The sequence below is a fragment of the Molossus molossus genome, unplaced genomic scaffold, assembly GCF_014108415.1.
Source record: "Molossus molossus isolate mMolMol1 unplaced genomic scaffold, mMolMol1.p scaffold_m16_p_24, whole genome shotgun sequence".
NCBI lineage: Eukaryota > Metazoa > Chordata > Mammalia > Chiroptera > Molossidae > Molossus > Molossus molossus.
This window is the reverse complement of record NW_023425360.1, coordinates 7,449,127-7,472,551: the sequence shown is the minus strand read 5'-3', so window position 1 is coordinate 7,472,551 and position 23,425 is coordinate 7,449,127. Positions and strand designations below refer to the sequence as shown.

The window sequence follows — 23,425 nt, the reverse complement described above, 5'->3', positions numbered from 1 at the left end:
GCTGGGCTTAGGTGCCAGCACTTTCTCGGGATCACCTAAGAGACGCGCCTCCCGTCCAGTTTGCACAACTGTAGCAGCGGTACCCGTCTTCTTAACGCATCTTCCTCAAGTGTCTGAGTGTTCTCCAGGTGTGTGAATGGTTGAGACAAAGCGACGGATGATTCCACATACGGTTTCTGTACTGGCCTGTGCAGACTGGACTCTCACAGTACTCTCTCTGGAAAACCGCTTTTCCCTGCAGACCAGCTTCTTCGGCAAAAAGCTGAACTTCAGAGATGGCTACCCACAGGGGAGTCCCACCCCAAATCACAGGAGATACGCTTACACCTGTTTCCTAAAGCTCCCAAGTCCCGTTGCTCGATAAGTAAGCTCATGAAGGAACACACGGGCCTTCTAAAATGTGACGACTTTAGTAAGAAAGAGGTTTCTAGAGTCCCGTGCAAGCAGCTGTCCCCAGACTGTCGGAAACTGGCATCCCTTCCGCCGAGGTCCCGCATAGCTCTTAGCATCACATGACGGCCCTGGCTTGTCAGAGGCGCAGGGAGCAGTTTCCGGGGCACAGGCTCCATGGAAGGACGGCTCATGGACTCATTTTCTTTGTAAAGACAGGTTCCCCCCCTCGAACCTGTTTTCATGGTTTCAGAAAGGACAGGTCTGGGGAGATGGTTAATATTTCTGTCACCTTCAACTCCTTCCTGCTCATCAAGTGTCCTGTCCTCAGTTTCCTGCCGCCTCCTCCTGGCCACTTCACACTGTGGTTCTGCGAGCCGTCTGATCCGCTTCTTCACAGGTAACGTCTGACATGCGAGGTGCAGCCAGGCCAGGGGCGCACGGATTCGTCCAGGAGCCCCTGCATCCCGATGTGCACCGAGTCCGGTCGTTAGCACCAGCACAGAGCCCTGCTTCGATCACTCTTTTCTTTCCTGTTGGGCAGTCCTCCTCCTGCCCCAGCTGGGGTCTCTTTTCCCAGGGGGCTGAAACACGTCCGCACGCGCTCCTGCCCGGGCTGTTGGGAGGAACTTGGGGGTCCCGGCCGGCAGGGCCGGCTTGCCCTGGCGGGAAGGCTGCAAGAAGTCCCCACGCACGGGGAGGCCGCTCAGGGGCCAGCCGGAGCTCAGCCGTGGCCGGGGAGACAAGGAGGCTGGGCTGTGGCCTCGGCTGCCCCCGTCCCCCTACGCACGTTTTAAGATGTAAGCTCTGGTCATGGATGGTGCCATGCTGATGGCAGTGGTTTTGCTCCTGTGACTCAGTTCCCTTCCAAAGGAGAGTTCTAGGGCGAAGTCAAAGCACCTTGCCTCCTTCCAGAACGCCTTGGCTTTTCTCTTTTACACACACCTTCCATCAGTAAGTATTCTCCAGGGCCCGGAGGAGGGGCTGGGCAAGCAAGCCACGGTTGGATCATGCTGTATTTGATTGGTGTTTTGGGTCCCAAGAAAGCGTCCAGGGGGTCACTGGACACATGCAGATGGCTCACTGGTAACCACAATGCCAAGCCCAGAGTGAGGCCGGGCGTCCGGGAGCCCTGCTGTGGCCCCTGCACCCCCAAGCTCGGCAGCTGTCCGTCGGCAGCGTCGGTCAGAATCCAACCAGCTGTGCCCAGAGCCGAGCGGCAGCTGGGTCACAGGAAGAAAGGGCCGAGTCCTGCATGAGACTGTTGGTTCTGATCTGCAGTGTGGCAGGTTCCCTGGGGCGAGGACACGGCCTGCTTCCTTCGTTTTGTGTTCGGTTCCCTTTTCAGGAGCCGGTCTCCCCGTGAGACTCGTAGGAGATGTTTGTTCCATTGAAAAACAGTCCTCCATTAGGTGCCTTCTTAGAACCAATGTCTGAGTCTGCCTTTAGATTCAAATACAGATACCCCCAAACCAGAAGATTGCAGAGGAAGTTTATGGATGTGTGACCCTCCAGTTAAATCACCCCCTAGTTTTCTCTCTCCCTAGGTTGTCAATACCCAGACTTGTAAGTGATCGAGCACCTGGGCACTTGGTTGGCTGTTAATCTCAGGTCTTCGAGATTAGGTTCGGGTAGGCCAAACTGCTGTAACAAACAGACCCAACACATAATGGCTCAGACACAACAGACATTTCTTTCTTTCTCACACAAACTGACTGACTTCAGAGAGAATGTGGGGGTGTGGGAAGACATAAACCAAAGAACGCATATGCATATTTGCATAACAAATGGACACAGACAACAGTGCGGTGAAGGCGGGGTGGGGGAGGAGGGTGTCAATGGGGGGAAAAAGGGGGCACATCTGTAAAGATAAATAAAGATAAATAAAAAGGAGAATTTGAGGGACCTTATATTACATGTTATGTACACTAGGATACCATCCACATTCTCCCCTATGTGACGAGCAAAACAGTGGTCAATGAGAGTATGAGAACAGCCATCACACTGTGGTCTAATATTTGACTCATTTCTCATACAAATCTAGAAGATACTGTTACAAAACTGTGCAGTGCTGAGATGGATCGCATTGTCTCAGAATTTGAAGTTATCCCGAGAGTATTGATGCTGACAGCGTACCTGTCGTTGGCTTTTGCTCATTGAGGAAGTGAGCGTATGCTGTGACAGTCTCCAGCATGGGGTCCCCTGTGATCCAGATAGTCAATAGGTGACCAACAGCAAGGGAAATACTACTGTCCCCCAAACAGGGACCACAAAAGAAGAACATAAAAAAAAAAAATCCAGTCCAAAACAGAGGTTCCAGATGGTTGAAATTAGAGGAGGTAGTTCTGCTATATGGGTTCCTTCAGGGACCCAGTGATGGTATCTCCGCCACATTTACGTGGCTTTTAAGGTTGCTATGATCATCATCATCATTCCAGGTCACGGGACATGGGGAACGTGGAGGAGGACACCTGGGAAGGGTTGTGGGCTACCTGGAGGTGGCATATAACCCTTCTGCACACCCTGGGGAGAACGTAGCCACGTGGCCACGCCTAACGCCACGACTGGGAAACCAGTAAGTGGGTGGTCAACCATACACCTAGCAACTTTGGAAACAGAGGATGAATTTGGGTGGAAGAAGAGACTTACAGGTTTTGGATCTGAAAGAGATCTTAGGTGTCTGCTTGTTCAGTGACCAACCCGGTCCAAGCACGAACCTTCTTGCCCAAAGTGCTCCATGTCCCCATTACATATCTAAGCGGACTTTCTAAGCTAGGGTGTGGAAGACTACTAAGCCTAAGTACACAGGAAGAAAATAGGGAAGGCCTGCTTCCTTCACACTTGACAACAATGACAACAAAGGAGAACATGAACTCAGAAGCCGCTTGCGTGGGGGAGCCATTCTTCGTGGCCCTGGGAAACTGAGATTGTGGCACCCTCGTGCTTTGGTCACCCAGGGCTCACTGTACTGCGTCACGTATGATGTCACAGGGTCCCCGGAAGTGATCTTGCAGTGACTTGAATTGTGACTGCTGCTTCCAGCTGTCTGTGGTGGTGTTCCCAGAAGGATAACTAGTTTTGGAGGTTCCGGAGAAAAGGCAACATCAACCCATGGGTGACTTTAGAAGGCTTTCTTGCATCCTATTAGCCTACCTCATGAGTGGTCTTTTCCTGTGGCTCGTCTGGCCTCACTTCCTCATGTTCCTTCTCTCCTCCACCCCTCCTCCACCGTCCCTTTAAGTTTTTTACACAAATCCTGCGGTTCTGGTCTAGCGGTGTCCTTGGTTGCTCTTGGACCGGCATGTTTTGCCCACTGCCCTTGAGCTCACATTTCACCTCCCTGTGCAGATCTCCTCAGTCATCCCGCCCCACCGCCCTCTACAGACTCCGGTCTTGGCCACTTAAATGTCGCTTGGGTGTAAATTTTTTCAATGGTAATCATGCCTTCCAAGTGACCTTTTCATCTCCTTGAGTGGCATGTGCCTTGTCTGTGGTTGCGTCCTCGGGCTTGAGTGTGGTGTAGTGAGAATTTCCTAAATGTCTGCGCGTGATGGTGGGCGTGTGAGAACCTGGGAGACTTCAGTGACGTGAGCTGGAGACACAGATGGGATGTAAGTCTTGGATGGCAGGGATTGATCAAATCTCTCTACTGGCCTAGTCCCTGGTGACTAGGAGCAGAAGAGGAAACTTAGCCCGAGGAGAGAAGCAACAAAGAAAAGGCTCCCGGCTTCACTCAGCAACAGTGAACTCAACTCTAATAGGGTCAAGCCCTAGGGGCAGCCCCCGGGGCCTTGGGGCTGCCAGGGCGGTGCCAGGGGGCCTCCAGTCGGACGGGTGTTCCTGGAAACACTCATCGCGATGGAGAGGACAGAAGCCTCCCAGGGTGATGAGACTGGACTGCAGCCAGGAAGGCAGGGCCGAGGAGGGGCTTTGGGCCACTTCTCTCCCCTTTGTGGCTTTACCCCCCCCCCCGAGGCCTTTCAGACAGTGCTTCTTGCCCCGAGAGAGCAGAGGGGAGGCCAGGGATAGGCAATCACTCATGTCTTGTGTCCAGAGTGAAATGGTGTCCGATGAGCTCAGTCTCACCCACTTCACGCTTGAAGTTAAAGGCGTCCCAGCTGTTCCTAAACTCCAGTCCTTTAGGAAACGGGCGACAAGCTGGGCCCCGAGACTCAGGGTCCAGGAGCCCAGGAGACCCTGAGCAGTGGGGCCACAGGGTAGGTCGTGTTTCTTCGGCAGAGAGGAGAGGAGAGGGGCCGGCACCTGGACATGGGAAAGGCTGAGAGAGCAGGCGCCTGTGGTTTGCTGTGCAGGCTGGCTGGGGACCTGGAGAGGGGACCTGCCTCACACCAGGTTTTCTAGAAAACTCCCCCTTTCCCCAGTGTCTTTCCCACAGGCTCTCTGTCTCCACCCAGGGATCATGACATTTTCCCTCCGCAACCTACAAAGTGACAGGAGGGGTGCAGGGGTGAGTGCTGGAGAAACATGATCTTGGAATGACATCCGCAGAATGACTTCAGTGTCTGAGCTCCCTGCCCCGGCAGCTCTGTCGGTGGTGCCTGTTGTTCTGCCCTGACACCCCCCCGAGGTCCCACCCCGTCCACCCTTCTTTGCTTTTCCCTTTTCCACTTCTGTATATGGTAGCAAAGCCACACCGGTTACTCTTAGACATAGACTGTGAGCTTCTGTTCCGGAGGACTCCCCCAGCCCCACTGAAATGGGAGGAAGGGAGGCCCATCATTGGGCCATTCTAATTCTGTTTGGTTCTCGTTGAAACCTAAGAGGAGGGATCTGGGGTGCCCAGGGCCCCAAGGGATACCGCCATCTCCCAGGGTACAGCAACGGTGAGTTGTGACGTCATTGACCGGGTCTTGAACAAGGTTGAACTAATAATAGAAAACATCAGAGTGCCCGGCACACGGTAGGGTTAAGTATTGTTTTGTGAAACCTCCGTCTCGTCTTTGAGTACACCAGCGGGTGTCATGGGTGCCCCTGTGAGATGTATTTCTGACTGTGGCCCTGGTTAAGGAGCACCTGGATGACTCTTTGAGAGTGTCACCTGGTCTCGACTAATCCTGGACTTCTGCGGGGTGACAGTGAACGCCAGAAGGCAGGGAGAGGGAGGAGCCGTTTCATCTGCTGCCTGAGCCGCCTCCTCCAGTCCTCGAGGGTCTAAGGTCCTTGGACCCAGTCCTTCTGGGCCTGGGGGACCACCGCGTGCCTTGTGCCCACCTCTCTTCCAGGAAAAGAACCTTCCAAGAGAACCTGGGAATTGAAAGGGATTCAGCAGTGAACGTGTAAGTGACAGGCCCAGGGCTCTTCCGCCTCCTGACATTCCCAGTGAACCTCTGAGATGCACAGACTGGAGGAAGAGAGACCCTGAGCCTGGAAGGAAGGAGGGACAGGAGGTTGGGCTTCCTGCAGGGGGCGGCAGACCGGAGCAGGCACCGTTTGGGAGTGTCTGGGTCCATCTTCCTGGTAGATCAGACCCACAGTGGCCTGGGAGGACCCCATGGGGACAGAGAACAGCAGTGCGTGGGGCAGGAGGCCCCCTCCAGGATGGGAGCTCACAGTTTACGTCTAAGAGTGACAGGTGTGGTTTTGCCACTGTACACGGACGTATACAGAAGTAAAAAGCAAAGACGAGTGCACAGCGGTGCACTCAAGGGAGGGAGGCTTCGTGGGTTCCCTAAGAGTCCAAAGAGCAGTGCGAGAGTCCTGACCCACGAGGAGGCTTTCTGAGCACCTGCATTCCGCTGCCACAAACCTGCCTTACGAGTTTTCCAAACGGACGCATCTGTAGATCGGCTGCAATTCGCCCGAGCTACAGGCCAAAGCGTGGCTCAGAAACATTGCCTGAGGGCATTTCCAGAAGTCTGTTCTTCCTCCAAGTCTTCGAGGTTGGGGTGGGGAATCTATTTTCTGTTCCCATTTTTTTTTTTTTTTGGGTTGTTCGCTCCTTTTTTTAACTATAAAAGGTCTCTCCAGGCCCAGTATTTACAGAAAGATGGGAAAAGTAAAGATGTCCTCAGTCACCTTCCTCCCAGATTCCCCCTTAGGTTGCAATGGGGCGACCTGTCTGGGAGGGACAGGTCCCTGCCCCCCTTGTCCACGTGAGGGGATGTGAAGTGTGCGTGTACCAGAAAGAACTCTCTGAGAGATTAGCACACGGTTATGCATCTGCACGGGCTCCGTTCAGCATGACCCCGTCCACCTCCTCTTAAAAATATTGCATAGGGTGACTACGCATGGTAGACAGTAAAGACACCCACACCCCTCAATGGATGCACCGTACAGAGTCACAGTCTTGGAATGTGTGACCACCACATAATCTACGCTAACACCATCCTTCCCAAACACCTCCGTTCAAAACCGAAACACAGATTAAGTAAACAAGAAGCAAAACCATTTCCAACAAACAGCCTTCTTCAAGGGACGTCCGTCTTGAAGACGGTGGGGACGGTGGGGACAGTGGGGACGGTGCGGTGACCTGTTTCCTTTTGCCCCAGGGCCCGTGGCTGCCTGGGCTTTCTTCCAGGTGGGTCCCATCAAGCCAGGTAGAAGCACACCTGACCGTTAAGACCCAACCTACCTCTGAGTGCTTTCTCTGGGTGAACAGCTTAGTCTGGGGGTTCGGAGGAAGCTAGGGGGACAGCAGCATTTCTGCACCAGCAGTGCCAGGAAGCCTTCAGTGGTTTCCGTGGGCTACTTAGGTTAGCATTGGAAGACTCTCTTCACTCGAAACACTTGTAGGCTTCTTCCGACTTGAACCTCTCAGTATTTCCTATTTCCTTTCACATAAGCCCTCCTCCCCATTGGTGGTTCAGAGGTCGTGCCCTCTTCATATCCATCTCTTCCCGGTGGCCCTGGCCACTCCAGTCCTCTGAATGTCACCCTTTCTACCCAGCCCAGCCAGGGGCTGTCTTGCCTTTCCCAGCCCGCGGTGACTGTTTCTGTACATCACACTCAGCTTGGTTCTGTCGCTACCTCTTGTTTTGGCTTATGTTTGAATCTTGTTCATTAAAGCGACAGCTTCTGACGATAATGCATGTTTACAGAAAACATGAAAAGTATATATAGAAAAAAAATCATTCGTGATTCCATCCTCAGAGATACCCAGCTTGTACATCTTGGTGGATTTACCACCTTTTTTTTTTTTCCCCGTGTGTATCTCTTGTACGCGACCGTTTATACAACTGATATGGTGCTGTCAGTGTAGTTTCTCGGTTCACCCCCTTCGGGTTTATAACACAAGCGTTTCGCCTGTCAGGCCTCTCCCCCAAAACTGATCATAGCCATTCTATTACATGAGGGAGAATTAGAATTCATTTATTCATAGTTTCTAAAAAGGTATTCATTCGTACTCCCATTAGCATTTGGATGGGAAATCCCCAACCAAAATTCCCCCAAGGAAGGCTTCCCAGACCAGCAGGCATGGGCTGGTATGATATGAGGGGCGGGGCAGCTGGAGCTGTCACTCAACTCTGCTTCCCAGAGGCAGGTTCTTTTGAAGAAGACCTGGGCAGCCCAGCACCCCTCCCCCGCCCATGGCCCTCCATTTCACCTGATGAGCGCTGAGTATAATTAAAACACACCGCAAAACAAACGGTCTCATTTTGCTGATCTGCCTTTTTCTGATTAACCTTGAGCTCAGTCATTTCTCATACATTTTGTTCTAAGAGCTGTGTTTCTTCTAAAAGCTGTATGTCTGGCTTCTGCTTGCCCATGATCATTTTCCTTGTTGATGCATAAAAGCATTTTGCTATATTAAAAGCATATACTTCTTGTTCATTTCGTGCAAATATTTTTTAACCCATTTACTAGTTCGCTTTTCTATTTTGTGGAGGATGTTTTTGACGTGCTTTTAAATAACTCACCCTTCTGTTATGATCACTTTTATTTGCTTCAGACTCAGAGAGCTTTTGCTCATCTAGACTTTAGTTAAATATACACCAGTATTTTCTTTCTTTTTTTTTAATCCTCACCTGAGGACATTTTTCCATTTTATTGTTCAGACAGAGTGGAAGGGGGAGAGAGAGAGAGAGAAACATCGACGTAAAAGGGACACATCGAGTGGCTACCACCCGCATGACCAACCAGGGCTGGGGACAAACTGCAACCGAAGTACGTGCCCTTAGCGGGAACCGAACCCCGGTCTCTTGGGACCACAGGCCAACACTCTAACTGCTGAGCCAAACTAGCCAGGGCACACCAGTATTTTCTTAGATATTTTCTAGATATCCCTGACTTCATTTTTTTTTTTTTTTACATTGAATACACTGGGGGTTTTATCTTGGTGTATGGAATGAGGGAGGGATCAAATCTGATTTTTTCTCCCTCCCAAACAGCCACATTTTTCAGTTTCACCTTTAGAGAATTTTTTTTTTTTGGTACGTGCCCCTAGTGGGAACCAAACCCGGGACTCTCTGGTCCACAGGCCGACGCTCCAACCACTGAGCCAAACCGGCCAGGGCTTATCTAAGCTTTTAAAATCTATACAAAAGATTTCAGGGCTGTCTGATTCAACTTCATTGGTCTGCAGTCTTGCATCAGCACCACACTATTTTAATTACCATATCAACACTCATAGAGTTGCATTATCTCTTAGGGAAAGCAACTCCTTGCTATTCTTTAAACAGCTCTTAGTTATTTTCATCTGTTTCTCTCTCTCTCTTCTAGCTGAGCTATAGAATCTTTCAAATGATTAGGACTGCATTTCACCTAAAATTTACTTTGGTAAGGATTAACAGTATTAATGTATCTCATATTTCATTCCAAGGTTATATCTTTCCATTAACTTTTCTCTTTTTTATCAATCTCTAGAAAAAGTTTATGTTTTTAATACAGGTCTTGGAGATTTCTCATTAGTGCAGTTTCTAAATTTTTTCAGGACTCTTATGAGTGAGGTGTCCCCCTGTGTTTTCTGCTTATTGTTGCAATATAGGAAAGGTATCGATTTGGGAAATTTTCATATATTTATCTTGTATCTTACCACTTCCTGAATGTCGTATTCATAGTAAGAATGTTCTAGTTGATGCTCTGATATCACCTTGGTACATAATCGTAGTATAGTCTACAGATAAACATTTTGTTTCATCCTTTCTAACAGATATCTAGCTATTGCAGAATTTGAGTAGAAGTTGGCATGTTGTCCTGTTGCTTTGAGGGCTCAGTTTCCAATCTATGGGTTGAATCTATTTTGAAATGTAAAATGACCTTCGAGGACAGCACGTGATGATTTTAGGCCTCATTGGAATGAAGACTGGGATCCAGAACCTTGAACAATACCGTTTGGGGCGTCAGGGATCAGGGCGGCCTGCATTTCAGGATGGTCCCCACGCTTTTCTCCACTGCGTGTACAGCTCCTGATGAGTCCCAGGACTGCGAGTACTCGTGACATGGGGCAGGTGCTTCAACAGGCAGCACAGCACGAGTAGGGTAAGCTGAAAATGCCAACAAGGATGCTCTGCACATCCTGATGGACCCTGTGGGGTAGCTGGGGAGACTCTCGGAGCATCTCCAGGGCTCGCGTTGTGGAGTGGCTTGAACGTGCATGGGGTTAGAAAAGAAAGAAAAAGCGCATGGGGTTGAGATAGCACGCATGGACCAGTGGGGACATTCCTCCCAAACAGGCCCGCCTACAAAAAGCAACCCCAAACACAACCCTTGGAAACTTTTCTTTCTTTTTTTTTTTTTTTATCCTCACCTGAGGACATTCTTGCATCCATCTTCAGATAGAGCGGGAGGGAGAGAGGGGGGAAGAGAGAGAGAGAGAAATATTGATGTGAGAGAGACACGTCAACTGGCTGCCACCCACACGACCCCAACCGGGGTGGGGACAAACTGCAACCGAGGTACGTGCCCTTAGCGGGAACCGAACCTGGGACTCCCTGGTCTGCAGGCCGACGCTCCGACCTCTGAGCCAAACCGGCCAGGGCATCCCCTTGGAAACTTTTCCAAGTCTCAGTCATAGTGCCTTTCCATCAGGTGGTCTAGGTGACACTTCCCAGCTGTTGGTTCATGAATTCAGAGAGGCACATGGAGGAATAAGAGGAGGTAAATATCTAATTAAAAAAAATCAGTAAGTGTTTTCAGACAATTCCCCTTTGGAAGCAAAGTGTGGATGCTCTGCACATCCTGATGGACCCTGTGGGGTAGCTGGGGAGACTCTCGGAGCATCTTCGGGGCTCGCGTTGTGGAGTGCTTAGCGCTCCGTGAGTCCCCGCCAGGGTGCCTCCTGACCACCGAACATCTCAGCCTCTTCCCCGTGGCCCTCTGCCATCTCCTTCGCCCTCCGCTATTTAAACGAGACCCACGACGGACTTGTTCAAAACCGGAAGCCGAGGGAATCCTCATGTTGGATTGCAAGTCGATGTGGAGCACAGACATGAAAATAATTTCTAATCATCCCGATTAAATCTCTCAAAAGTTAAAAGAGGAGCGACACATGGAGCCCAGTGTGAGGTAATCTATGGCGCTGACCCCGGAGTGGAAACAACCCCCGCCCCTCCCCCGAGGTATGTTATGCACCTGCATTGAATGCCATCCGCACTGTTTATGAATACGTGGGGCCAGGGACTTTCTGTTTAGAGTAATCATCTTTCTAGAAGAACAGCCCATGGGAAAGTATTCTCTTTTCCAAGTCTAAATAGGGAGGGCCCATTGCTTAGGCTAAAAAAATCTTACAATTCAGGTTTAGGTATTAACTTTTTAGTGAAATACACAGAATAAAAGATCGCCAGAGAGTGATCCTCGCCTTCCAGCAGACACATCGTAGCATCTACACGGAAGGAATGTAAATATAGCTGGCTTCCGTTTTTTTTTTTAATTAACAGAAGCTAATCTCTCTCCTTTAAAACACCCACTGGAGCAACCATATTAGTTATGCAGAAATGGAGCAAGCGCTTATTATTATTATTTTTTTATAGATTAGAGTGTTACAGAACCTTCTGCGACTTGCCCTGAATCTCCTACATGCAAAGCTAATTAGATGAGGAGGTGGACCTATTTGCACAGAGCTAGGGTCTCCTGGGAAAGTCTCCAACCTCCAGTTCCTGATATCCAAAGTCTGAACACGGGTGGGCCACATGGGTGGGCCAAACTCAGGTATAAAATGCTACCTTGGCCAAAGACTGCTCACCCAGGCTCACTATCAGCTAAGGGCAAGGAGGATGGGCGTTGGAGAAGAGGGTGGGGGTCTTAGCACAACGTGTGGCGGGGCTGGACGCAACCCTCGACCCGGCTCCTCAGGCACATTGGATGCGCTTTGGAAAGAAAGAGCGACAGGGGGTGTGTGCACGGAGGTGGCGCAACCCAAGATCGACTTTCACACCAAGCACATGGGGCCCTCTTTCCTGGAAGCGGCCTGCAGGGGCGAGGAACCACGCAGGGTCCGTGCTCTCCGCGACACCCCAAGGCCGTGAGTCTCCGCAGTGAGAGATCAGTGGGGGGAGGGTAAACCAAAGCGATAACTCGAGTCAGCTCCCCCCAAACCAAACTTTCTGGCTTCCTCCTTTCCTGTCCAATGATGTGCTTCTCAAGACTCTCCCTGGAGAAAGGGTATCGAGCAAGAAATGGGACATCACTCTGGAGGGATTTCGGAGCACCCTCCCCCCGGAGACAAAGGCCTGTTTCTCCAGGGCTGAAGGCACCGAGGCAGGTACCGTGTGGGTTTGTTTCCATTTCTGGAACAAGGCGCAAAACCGTCGGGCCGTTCTGAAAACAAGTGATAGAAATGTAGAACAGAGAAGGGCCAGAAATTCAGAAACAGTTTCGGGACCCCCCCGCCTTTTGGTGCTTGTTCGCGTGGGATTGGGTGCTGTGTTTGTGTGTTTGGTCTGTGGCCCGTGGCCGTGGGTGACCGAGGAGGAGCCCTAAGTGACAGTTCCAACCCTAAAGGCTGCCTCTGGTTGGAGTCAACGTGAAAGTTATCAGCAGGGGAGCCCTTTTACGTCCTACTTGAGAATGTGAAACCATCATCAGCGGGTTAGTTGTTGAGAAGCCAGATTCAGCCGGGAAAAGAGGAAACACTTTTTTAAAGACCCTTCTTCCACGTCCACCTTCACTGTTCTTGGACGACTGGGCATTTCCCTCCTGGCACTTAGAAGTGGGACCTGCGGACGCGGGGGATCTGATCTCATCCCTCTAGACTGTTGGTTTCCTGGGGGCAGAGAGCTTGTCTGTTTGCCCATCACTTTATCCTCAGGAAGGCACAGCAGGTTGAAGTGTCCACATAAAATGTGGGGGATGTCGCCACCCGTCTCGGGGTGCAGGGTGGGAAGTGGTGTCTGGGGGCTGTCAGAGGCCACTCTGTGTTGGGTCAGGGGCTGCGCAGAGTCGGGGGGCATGTGCGTGATGGCAGCTTCAAAGCTATTTGTGGAAAGGACCCTCACCCCAGCGGACACACCAGTTTTTAGACTTGGGTACAATGCCTCATTGGGGCAGAAAGATTTATTGGGTGGAGAGGAAGAAAGGCGGGGTCTCTCTTGGGCCCCAGGAGAGTTAGAGCGAGCGGGGGGGGGGGGGAGCAGTTGCCCTGACGTAAAAATGTCACCCGAACAGATGGGTTCGACCTCTTGTTGGGAGGAACACTGACTGAAGAGGGGGCCAGAGAGTAAGGAAGAAACTGAGTCCTTGGGAGGCCCTGGGCTGAGGGCTACACCAACGAGTGCACAGTGTCTGCCGCTGTCTCTCCAGTGTCCCCCCGTTTCCCCAGTGCTGCAAGCCCCATCACAATACCCCTGGGGACGAGCCACTTAAGACAGGGCTGCCCCCCTATTCCGGAGCCAGGGGTCCCAGGGACCAGCACCCATAAGGAGATGGGTCCGGGCTGCCCGATCCCCTCAACTTGGTTCCGTGAAGGAAAAACCAGTGTATACCCCCCCCCCCCATTTATAAAAGTTTCTTAATACCAGAAGATCCCAATCTCCTGTAAATAAAAAACAAACAAACACACACACAAAGCGCCAAAGCAGAAAGGGTGCAGGTGCTACTGAGCTGAGCTGGGGGGGTCGCCCTTCACCTTCTCCCTGCTGGACCGCCGGCTCCTCATCCCGTGCTAATCTGGGAGCAGGTGGGCAGGAGCCTGGCTTGGATCCACCGGGAAGCACTGCATACGTTTGATTGGTACTGATTTGTCTGCCTGTCCTACCCGAACCAGAGCATCCAGCACAGGATCTGACTCGTCCATTCTGCGTCCCCGGGGCTGGTAACCTGCTCCCACCAGAAGCATTCGAAGTGGGAACCCTGTTGGTACTGTCATCCGGTTTCTGTTCAGGCCAATGTTATTGTGACCATGATGGCATCATGGGACCTGGAGCTGGGTCACGTCACGGTGGCTCCTGCCTGCCATGTAGGAGGCAGGAAGACCTGAGCTGGGGTGATGAGGATAAAGCGGGCAGCTTTTCACAGAACGATGGGCGGCTAGCGCCCCGTCCTGTCCACCGAGTTCAAAGACCTCATTTTATATCCGGGGTAACCGGGGCCGGCGGCCCGTGCATTCCCTTTGCTCTGAGGCTGCGTCCATGTCTACACATGTCCACCTGCTTCTGCCCCTACTGACCGCCACGAAGCTCGCTCTCCCACCCCGTGGTGCAGGGGCGACAAGGCTGGGAAGGGCGTCTAAACTGCTCACCGCTGCTCTTCTGCTAGAGGTGGCCGGAGCCTCCGTAGGACCTGGCGGCCGTGTCACAGGGGAGGAGAGGGCGGGGACCGCCTGGCGTGAATAGAAATGGCACCTTCACAGGTAGTAGCCCCGCATGAGCGCCAAGAGAAGCGGCCCTGATGTCTGGGCAGAAGTGGACTTGGTGGTGTGTTTCGTGAGGAGCAAGAGTCCATAGCCTTGTCCCTGGTCTTAACACGCTTTTCTGCAGAGATCCCCGTCACTGTGAGCGGCTACTCGTCAACAAGGCAGGCCCCGGCCACTCCAGTGAGCCAACAAGAGAGAAATGGCGCTATTGTTCCCCAAGGACAAGTCAGTTCAGAGGACCCGGGGTGGGGGGGCTCCAGGCAGCGCACCAACTGTCTGTGCTCTGTGAGCTGCCAGGCTCTGCCCTCCGCGTGGCACGGACCCACCTCCGCTCAGGTGGGGCCGTTGGCTGCATAGACCTCAGGAGAGAAATGCCAGTATTGCTCAGGGCACAGTGACTCCCAGGTCCGAGGACAACGCTCTGTAAGGCCCGGAGAGATGCAGGGAAGGTGAGAGAAAGTAAGTGCTTCATGTAACCTGGCTCGCCCCTCTGGCGGGATTCCTGCGGCTCGGCATCACGGGGGCAGCATCCCCCACGCAGCCCTGCTGGCCCGGGACTCCTGCAGACGCACGCTTTTGACGATGCTCTCAGACCACGGTGGGTGTCCCCGGCGGACCAGCACCCAGCTCCCCCGACCTGGAAAGCTGGATGTCACCTTGGACCCCAACACAATCAACAACTCATGTCAGTTTCCACCCCCCGGCCCCTTAAAGGCGTATCCACAGGAGTCCGGACTCTGCCGGCCAGTCACCAGCACTTCAGTGCAGGCTCCCCATTTATCGCGCAGTCTCAGACTCAACCCTTGCAGTCCCTTCCAGCACCAGCGGCGAGCCTCCCCAGACACCACTCAGCACCCCGTCTCCTTCCCACGCACCACACCTTCAGCAGCTTCCCATTGTTTACAGATTAAAGTCCGAACTCTCTGACGGGCTGCGGGGGCGCAGACCCTGCCTCCGGCCCCCGCCACGCGCCTCTCTTGCCCTGTCTCTAACTCTGCATCTGGAGGCCACCGCACCCTTGTCCGAATGTGTCCCCCGTGGCTCCTTTTCACCTCTGCACGCCCCACCTCGGTGTGCTTCAGATGTCAGCTCACGTGCCCCTCTGAGGTTGCCCCGCACTGGGAGGAAACCTGTGCACTGGTGTGTCCCCTCCTGCTGCCCGGGGTGGTTGCCTGTACTGGTCAGCCGTTCTCTCCAAAGACGCTGTAAATTCCTCGAGGGCATGGATTGGGTGTTACGGATCTCCGAAGCCTTAGCCTGGAGCAAAGGGGCCTGAGGACTGTCCTCTCGCTCTGCTGGCTCGGGGGCTACAGGTCTTCCCGCGCCGCCCAGGACCGGGTCCGGGGGAACAGCAGCATTCAGTTCAAGAGCTGTGCCCACGGACTCAACCCTAACGTCCCGTTTGGACCGGAAGACACCTGGGCTGAGATGAAACGAGCAGGAAGAAATACCGAGGGAAAGAAGAGCCTAGAACGGTTCCCTGTGACCCAGAGGGAAAAGGGGGACCTCTGGACCCATCAGCAGGGAATAGCACCCGGCGGCGCCCCAGCCCCCCGCGGCCTGAGGGGAAACTGCGGGCTCCGGGCAGAGCGTTCGCCACACCTGCCCAGGCCTCCTGGACGAGCAAGGGGGCCCGGCGGTCGGGCTGCGGTCCGTGCAGACGATGCCGGGGCTGGAAATAGCGTCCTGAGCACAACAAACAGCTGTCTAAGGGGAGTGAACCTCGCACACTGATGCAGAGCGACCTTCGCCACCCAAAGAGGGGTGGAGAAAAGCATGCAGGTGCGGGCTGGGGCCACCGGGGTCTCTTGCCTACACCCCCCCGCCTGCCCAGGGGGTGCTGGCGGGGGCGCTGGGTCAGGGCCAGAAGACTGCTAACGTTTTCCGTCCAAACTGAGACCCTCTGTCAAGTGATTCCCAGGGTCTCTCCCTCACTCCATTGAACTGAACATCCTCTCAGATGTTCCCGAGCCCCAGTCACTCGAGGCGTGGGTGACAGCCCACCCTCCACTGGGTCCTCAGAGTCAGGGATGGTGTCCGTTATGAAAGGGTTTTCTGGGTGCAGGAAGGTGTTGGGAGCGGAAAGGCAGGGTCCTCTGCCCAGCAGGGAAGAGGGCAAAGGCTGAGCCTGCACTGGCTGCCGTGCCGCCGCCCCGGGCAGGGATCTGACTGACCTTCCTCCACCACGTGTCCACGTCTCCCTCCCGCTCCCCACCACCAGCGCTGCCGGCACCCCACACTCTTGTGCGCGCTGGGAGGAGGGAAGGAGAGGGTGGGGAAGTCCAGGGAAGGCAGCCATGGAGAGGGAGGTGGGTGAGCCCTGCCCATGCCCAGCCGGGCCTCCGGGGGACTTCACTGGGAGCAGACACTCCCCACGCAGCAGGGCAGCTGCGTCCTCACCCCGCCCCGGGGCCGTGGCGGTGGCCAGGCCTCTCGGGTTAGTTCACATTGGAAACTTTCCTCGATCTCTCTCCAGGGTGCAAGGCTGCCTGTCGGGGTTCAGGACTGAGGAAGACACATTACTAATTCTACGCAGCGACGTTTCTCACTCTGCAGGTCACAACCCATTAGTGGGTTGTGTGTAGCCAGCGTTTAAAAACAAGATTGCAAGCTTCCGCGTTAGCGTTTTGGTTTGTTCCATTGTATGTCCATCTACCTCTATCCATACCTATACCTATGCCTATGCCTATATCTAAATATCTCCACTGGCTGGTAATGAAACATTTATTGTATTTCTTACTGTGCTGTAGGGTCCAAAAGACATAAATGGAAAAACAGTGGCCTAGACCCAAACATCACTGCTGGGCCCGGCTGGCCCTGGATTATCGCAGAGAGAGACCAAACCAGAGGTTCAAGGCCTTGTTTGGCCTCATGAGCCCTGGGATTTGGTAACCACCTTCCCCTTGGGGCCCTTGGTGACCACCTCCTCCATGGAGACAGGCCATGCTGGAGGCCCTGCATGGGACGGGCTATGACAATAAACATCATGGAGGACTCTACGCGTGTCTCTAGCCATCTGAATGCTTCAGCTCCCTGGTACCTGGAGACTCACGTTAGCTTCTGAGATGTACAGACTGGAAAAACAGAGCCCAGTAGAACTCGGGAGGCCTCGGGAGGCCGAACCGGAAAACCAGCATTGGCCAGAAAGCTGTCAGTGGTTTTCTGGGACATGTGAGCCCTCCAGTGACCCTGGGGGATGGGCAGGGACAAGCACTTGTCTAGGGTGAAAGAGTGAAGTCCAAGATTGGCGAGGAGTGGAGGTGCCAGGGACAGGGACCGTCTTCCTGGTGGGTCAGAGTCCTGGGACCAATTAGAGAAGAATGGGGGGGCTGGAGAGGGGCCGTGCCCATCCGAGTCCTGCGAGCGGCCACTTCCGCTGGCCACGTCGGGCAAAGGCAAGAATGTGAGATTTTAACTCATTCCTTACAGGAACGCCTCAGATTACTGTGGATTAGAGAGTAGCTTCCAGAATTCTGAGACAAGCAGTGTGTGTGTGTGTGTGTGTGTGTGTGTGTGTGTGTGTGTGCACAGGGCTCCCGCGTGGTGTCCGGTGGCGGCTGCATGGGCCTGGGAGGATGCCCTGGGAGAGAGGCCCTGAATCAGGGCTGCAGGAAGCCCACACACAGGGCGGCTGGCACATTGTTTGCCGTGGGAAAAAAATGGTAGTGTCACCTAGCACACGGCCTTGAATACACACTGCGCGCTCAGTTTACTTCGAATGCTTTCGCCCGAGCTTTCAGAATGACTTGTGCTTGGGCAATTGCCGTGTACACAAAGGAGAAGGTGGTTCGGAAGTACATCACGCCTGGGGTGTGGGAGCACTCAGAGTGGGATTCTCGTGTTCGGTAGAGGCTCCTGCTCGCGAAGCTTAGAGAAGGCTTGTTCTGCGCTTCTTTTCAAAACCCCCTTGCATTTCCCTATTGATAAGAGACCCTTCCCATGATTTCACTCATATGTGGAACCTAATAAACATCATAAACGAACGAAGGAGAAAGCTCTAGAGGCATGGATGCATGGCTCAGACTGATGGGAGGGAGGGGTTGGGTAGAGATTTAACCAAAGACTGTATATCGCCAGTGGGCACAGGCAATCGTGTGCTGAAGGCCCAGGGTGGGGCAGGGACTGGGAGGAGGGGGACTGTGCGGGGTGTGGGACATCTGTAATACTGTTAACAGAGAAAAAGTGACCCTTAGCTCCCCTCAGTTCCCTCCTCCCTCCCTTCCCCACCCCCTCCTTTAAAGGGCTACCCATCTCCCTGGCTTTCAATAGCCCATGGAGAGGATAGAAAAATTAACTGGACTGAGAGAGTGTGGATTGGGGTGTTGGGTCTACTCTGGGCCACTTCCCAGGCCTGGTCCTCAACCCACTGTAACTTCCATTCACTTCTATGTGGGAACGACAAGGAAGGGTCCACATTACTGAGCTCCGGTGAGAGGAAAAAGATCTGTTATGGTCCTTTCTGTCATCTCCAGCGACAGCCGGGGGCTGCAGCGACTGCTCAGGAGTGACCGTTTCTCACAGGTGTTTCCACCAGCACTTTTGAGCACCCATGGAAGGGTCAGAGCAGAAGGGGAACCAGAAGGCTCCGTTTGTGCCGAGGACAGCATAGAAACGGAGCTAAATAAAGAATAAGGGACAGTGACCGCTAGGGTGAGTTCGAGAGTGCCACTCTTGAAATGGAATTTCACCGCGATGGTTGCTTTACAACCGGGTGCGTTTTGCACATTAAACATCGGTGTCAATGGGAAAAGCTTTCCGAGACCCTTCAGAGCTTCAGCTTTTAGAATGTGGACTCCAATCAGCAGATATTCCTCCCGGGCAGTAAGTCTCAAGATTATTACATGGCCGGAGAATTAAAATCCAGAACTCCCATTGGTAACACAGTCGGCTCTTTATGATTTAAAAAAAAAAAAATTGTAGTTCATTTCTAGTTTTATACTGTCGTGATCCGAGAAGTTCCTTGAAATGATTTCAATCTTCTTGAACTGGCAGACTGACTTTGTGTCCTAACATGTGGTCTATCTTTGAGAATGTTCCACGTGCACTTGAAAATAATGTATATTCTGCTGCTTCGGGCTGACATGCTCTGAAGATACCAATTAAATCCATCTGATCTAGTGCGCCTTTTAAGGTTGCTATTTTCTTGTTGATTTTTTGTCTGGAAGACCTATCCATTGATGTCAGTGGGGTGTTAAAGTCCACTACTATGACTGCATTGCTGTCCATCTCTCCCTTAAAGTCCCCCAGGAGTTTTTAAATATATTTAGGTGCATCTATGTTTGCCAGGGTTGGATGGATCTTTTTAGTGTTATGTAGTGACCCTCTTTGTCTCTGATTATGGCCTTTGTTTTGAAGTCTGTTTTGTCAGATACAAATATTGCTATCCCTGTTTTTATTTATTTTTTTTTCATTTCCATCTGCATGGAAAATTTTTTTCCATCCCTTCACTTTCATCCTGTGCGAGTCTTTTGTTCAGAGGTAGGTCTCTTGTAGACAGCATATATATGGGTCCTGCTTTGTTATCCATTCAGTTACCCTGTGTCTTTTGATTGGAGCATCTAGTCCATTTACATTTAAGATTATTATTGATAGGTGCTTGTTTATTGCATTTTTTTATTCTTGATGCCTATGTGCCTATCTCTCTGTTTCTTCTTCTTCTTCTTGCTACAGACCCTTTAGTATTTCTTGCAATGCTGCTTTAGTGGTAATGAACTCCTTGCTCTTTTTAAAGTAAAATTTGCAAAAATATCAGACAAGTCTGCTTGCCATCTCTCGTGTACCAGGTACTGAAGGACTCAGCCAGTGTTTCTAGTCAATGGTTTCTTCTGTGGTCCCCAAATTCTGCCCCAGGCTGCCTAGGGCACTGCAGCAAATGCACAAGAATGCCACACAATAGTTTAAAATTTTCCAAATGAACACAGTGACATCTGCCAGGTACCATGCCCTGAAATTGTCTGTACCCAACTGCCTATTCATTGGAACTCCCAGGTATTTATTTTAGGCTAGGGTCACTGCCAATGATTACTGACACATCAAGGAAGCCTCGGACTGAGAGGGTTTGGCAACCCTTTACGGGTTTGGCGGGACACCGCATGTGTCCCATATGATGGACGTGCAGTGAAACGCCCACTCACAGGTGCCTTCCCTGATCTCTCTGCTCGCTGGCTGGCTCCTCTGAAGTTGCCACGTCTTCGTGCCTATAAAATAGTGCACACGTGGCATGAGCTTCCGCCTTGTTTCCCAGCACAGCCGTGGCTCCTGACCTGTGGGCTAAGAAAGAGCCAGTTTGCTCAGGGGCTCTGGCAAAGGCTGTGAGTGTTCATCCTTGGGACAGGCCCCCAAACGGACATACAGAGGTTGGCAGAATCTGCCTTTATGCCATCTGATAGCGGCACCCAGAGCCCCTCTCATCTGGACCCTGTCCATTCTTCCCTGCTGGCTGCCAGCATCATACAGTCTCTGCCGATCCCATCCCTCCCTCCCATGAGCTTGCCCCTGCAGACCCCAAACCGGTCTGTCCCCCTCCACCCCCTCCCAGGACAGTGTATTCTGCAGTCCAGGGCCTTCACTCGACCGTTGCCTTCAACTGCCTTCAGAATGTTCCCTTGCTAACATTCTCAGCAGTTAGGACCTTGGTTCTGCAGCGGGTTGGACTCCCAGGCCTCAGAGACTTGGTCCAGACCTCTGTCTGGGGACCCAGCAGCTAGCACCCTGGACAGGCCCAGTGAACAAGGAACGAATCGATTTAGTGACTTAATTCCCAGCACAGATCCTAGGCCCATTGTGACCACACAGGAGATCCTCTTGTCACACTACCTGATTGTTTTCCAGGGGCTCTCTCTCACGGAGCTTAAAAAACACTTGATGTGGGAGCCCAGGAGAGATCGTGGCTGGGGGGGTGTTGCTTTCCTGGTACCACCCTCATTTCTGCGTTGGCTCTTGTGCCTGACTCTCCAGGCAGATGGCCAGTGCATGCAGCCCACAGAGACGGGGTAGAGCCGTACAGAACGTGCTGAATTTGATCATCTTTCCCTTCTCATGGCGGCAGGCAGGGGAGCCCCAGTGTCTCGCTTCCCACCGTGGGGGGCCCAGCCTCCGACGGCTGTGCTCTTTTTTTGTCCCCCTGGCTCAACAAGGATGTGCAGCGTCCGGGAGGGGGCCCGAGAAGAGGCCACCCCTGCCTTTGACACAGATGGTCTCCTCGGTATTACCAGGGCATTTTATTATTATTATTATTTTATCTTGTTGAAAGTATGACAGATGTCCCTCCTTTCCCCCCTCATTGACACCCCAGTCCCCGCCTTCCTGCACCATTGTCTGTGTCCACTGGTTGTGCAGATACACATGGAAGTGCTTTAGTCTATTGCTCCCGCCACCCCTCCGACCGCGGCCTGTCAGTCTATCCCACCCCGTGTCTCCGAGAGGCATTTTAAATGTACAAAGAGGCCCTCGTCTTTGCCATTTTTGAGTAGCTTAAGTGTTAAAAAAAGATCAAAATCAAAAAAGAAAAATGCCAAAACTCGGCACAGACGTTGTATGCGGTTTTTCTACTTAAATGCACACGAAATGTAGGGCCTTGAACACGTGCAAGTACGATGGCTCGGTAGCCCCTCGTGTGGAGAGAGGGTTCGCGGCCTGTGTGGTCTGAGGCCCTTTGTGGAAGAGGGTAGAACCCACGGCTGCCCTGAGCCCCTGCTCCCCTTCAGCCCCCTTGCTGTGTCTGGGCACCTTTGGGGGGTTTCTTGCCAGAATGCCCGGAGTCCCACACTCTTCTAGGACCAAACGATGCCCCCGGGGAAGGAAACGGAGCCCCCAGGCTGCCCTGGCCTGCAGAGGGATGGTCTCCTTGCTGGGTGGGGATGAAGGGACACAGCAGCCCTGCCCTCCCGGGGCGGGGGGGGGGGGGCTTCCCTGGGGTGTGCAGGGCCTTGTACAATACCAGGCAAAGGGCTTCTCCACATGCCTTCCCCTGGCCTGTGCCGCTCTCGGACCCGAGTCCACCCCGGGGCCGACCCCCTGCCGGTTCCTAGGCCCCTACCAAGAGCTGCAGATACAAAGATGATTCCCTCCCGGAAGGGCTGACAGTTGACTGGAGGGCAACAGTGCTCGAGTCACCGAGTCACCGGCACCTAGTGAAGTGAGCACTCGCTCCGGTGGTGACAGAGTCCCCGAGGAGGCGCCACCCCCCTGCCCCAGGGCCCGAGCTCCCGAGGAGGCTGTGGACCAGATGGAGCCTGAGCTGAGTTCTGATTAAGTCAGGATAGTCAGGCCGAGCCTGGCCCGTGACACGGTTCACGCAGCGGGGCACCCAGCTTGCGCAGAGACGCGAAGGAGTGACGAGCAAGGGTGGGGACTCGGGGGGACCCGTGTGTCGGGAAACCAGAGGGAGGTGGGTGTGCAGAGGGGATGCAGGAGGCAGGGGGTGTCATCCCACGGAGACCAGGGAGCAGCAGGGCAACGAGGGGGGCGCACTCGCATTTTGGGTGAAGCTGTTTTTTAAAAAACTGAAATGCATTGCGGTAACATTGGTTAATTACATAAATATCAGGTGTACAACCAGTTCCATACACGCTATGGTGTGATCATGGGGTGTGATTCTTTGGCTCTACTCTCCAGGGGACAGGTCTAAGTAAGGCCAAGAATGTGGGCACGCGTGCAGGCCACTGCAGGGGACCAGGCAGGAGGTGAACCCCAAGCGCAGGGAGGTGGGAGGGCAGCGTGAGTGGAGGGGGGATGGGCGCTTGCTTGTTAGTGGTGCCTCAGGCAGATGCCACCACCTGGGAGAGGACCCAAGGCGGGAGGCGGGGGGTGACGGTTGCTCTTTAGGAGAAACAAATGGCACTTTGGGGTACAACAGGGAACTGAGTGTTGGGAGGGCAGGTCTGAGACCCTGGGAAGGAGCAAACAAGGTCTCTTGTGGCCTCAGGGGACATGGGAGGGAAGGTGTCTCCTTGCCTTTGCAATGAGAGCCGATCAGGGACACAGTCCAGGGAGGGAACAGCAGCAGGGTGGAGAGATCCCTGGGGACAGATGTGTACGCGACAGGCAGTGGGATCAGGCACAGAGGCCGAGGGAGAACTTGGGGTTCGGAGAGCACTGTGGGGCGGGCTCCCACCTGTGTGCCCAGCGTGTGAAGTAGCGCCTTGAAGGCCATGACCCGAGCCTTCAGGGTGACCTCTCTCTAGGGTGCCTCATCGGGAGGGAATGGTGGAGGCCGTTTTTGGGGTGCAGTTGGGTAGGGTGGCAGGTGTAAGGAAATAGAAAACAGTGAATCTCTACATTCTTTCT

At 53.2% G+C, this 23,425-nt stretch overlaps 1 pseudogene; it reads right to left on the bottom strand.

Moving 5' to 3' along the window:
• Window positions 1-393: 393 nt before the first annotated feature.
• Window positions 394-3,129, bottom strand: LOC118641027 (annotated as a pseudogene).
• Between the last annotated feature and the right edge of the window lie 20,296 nt (window positions 3,130-23,425).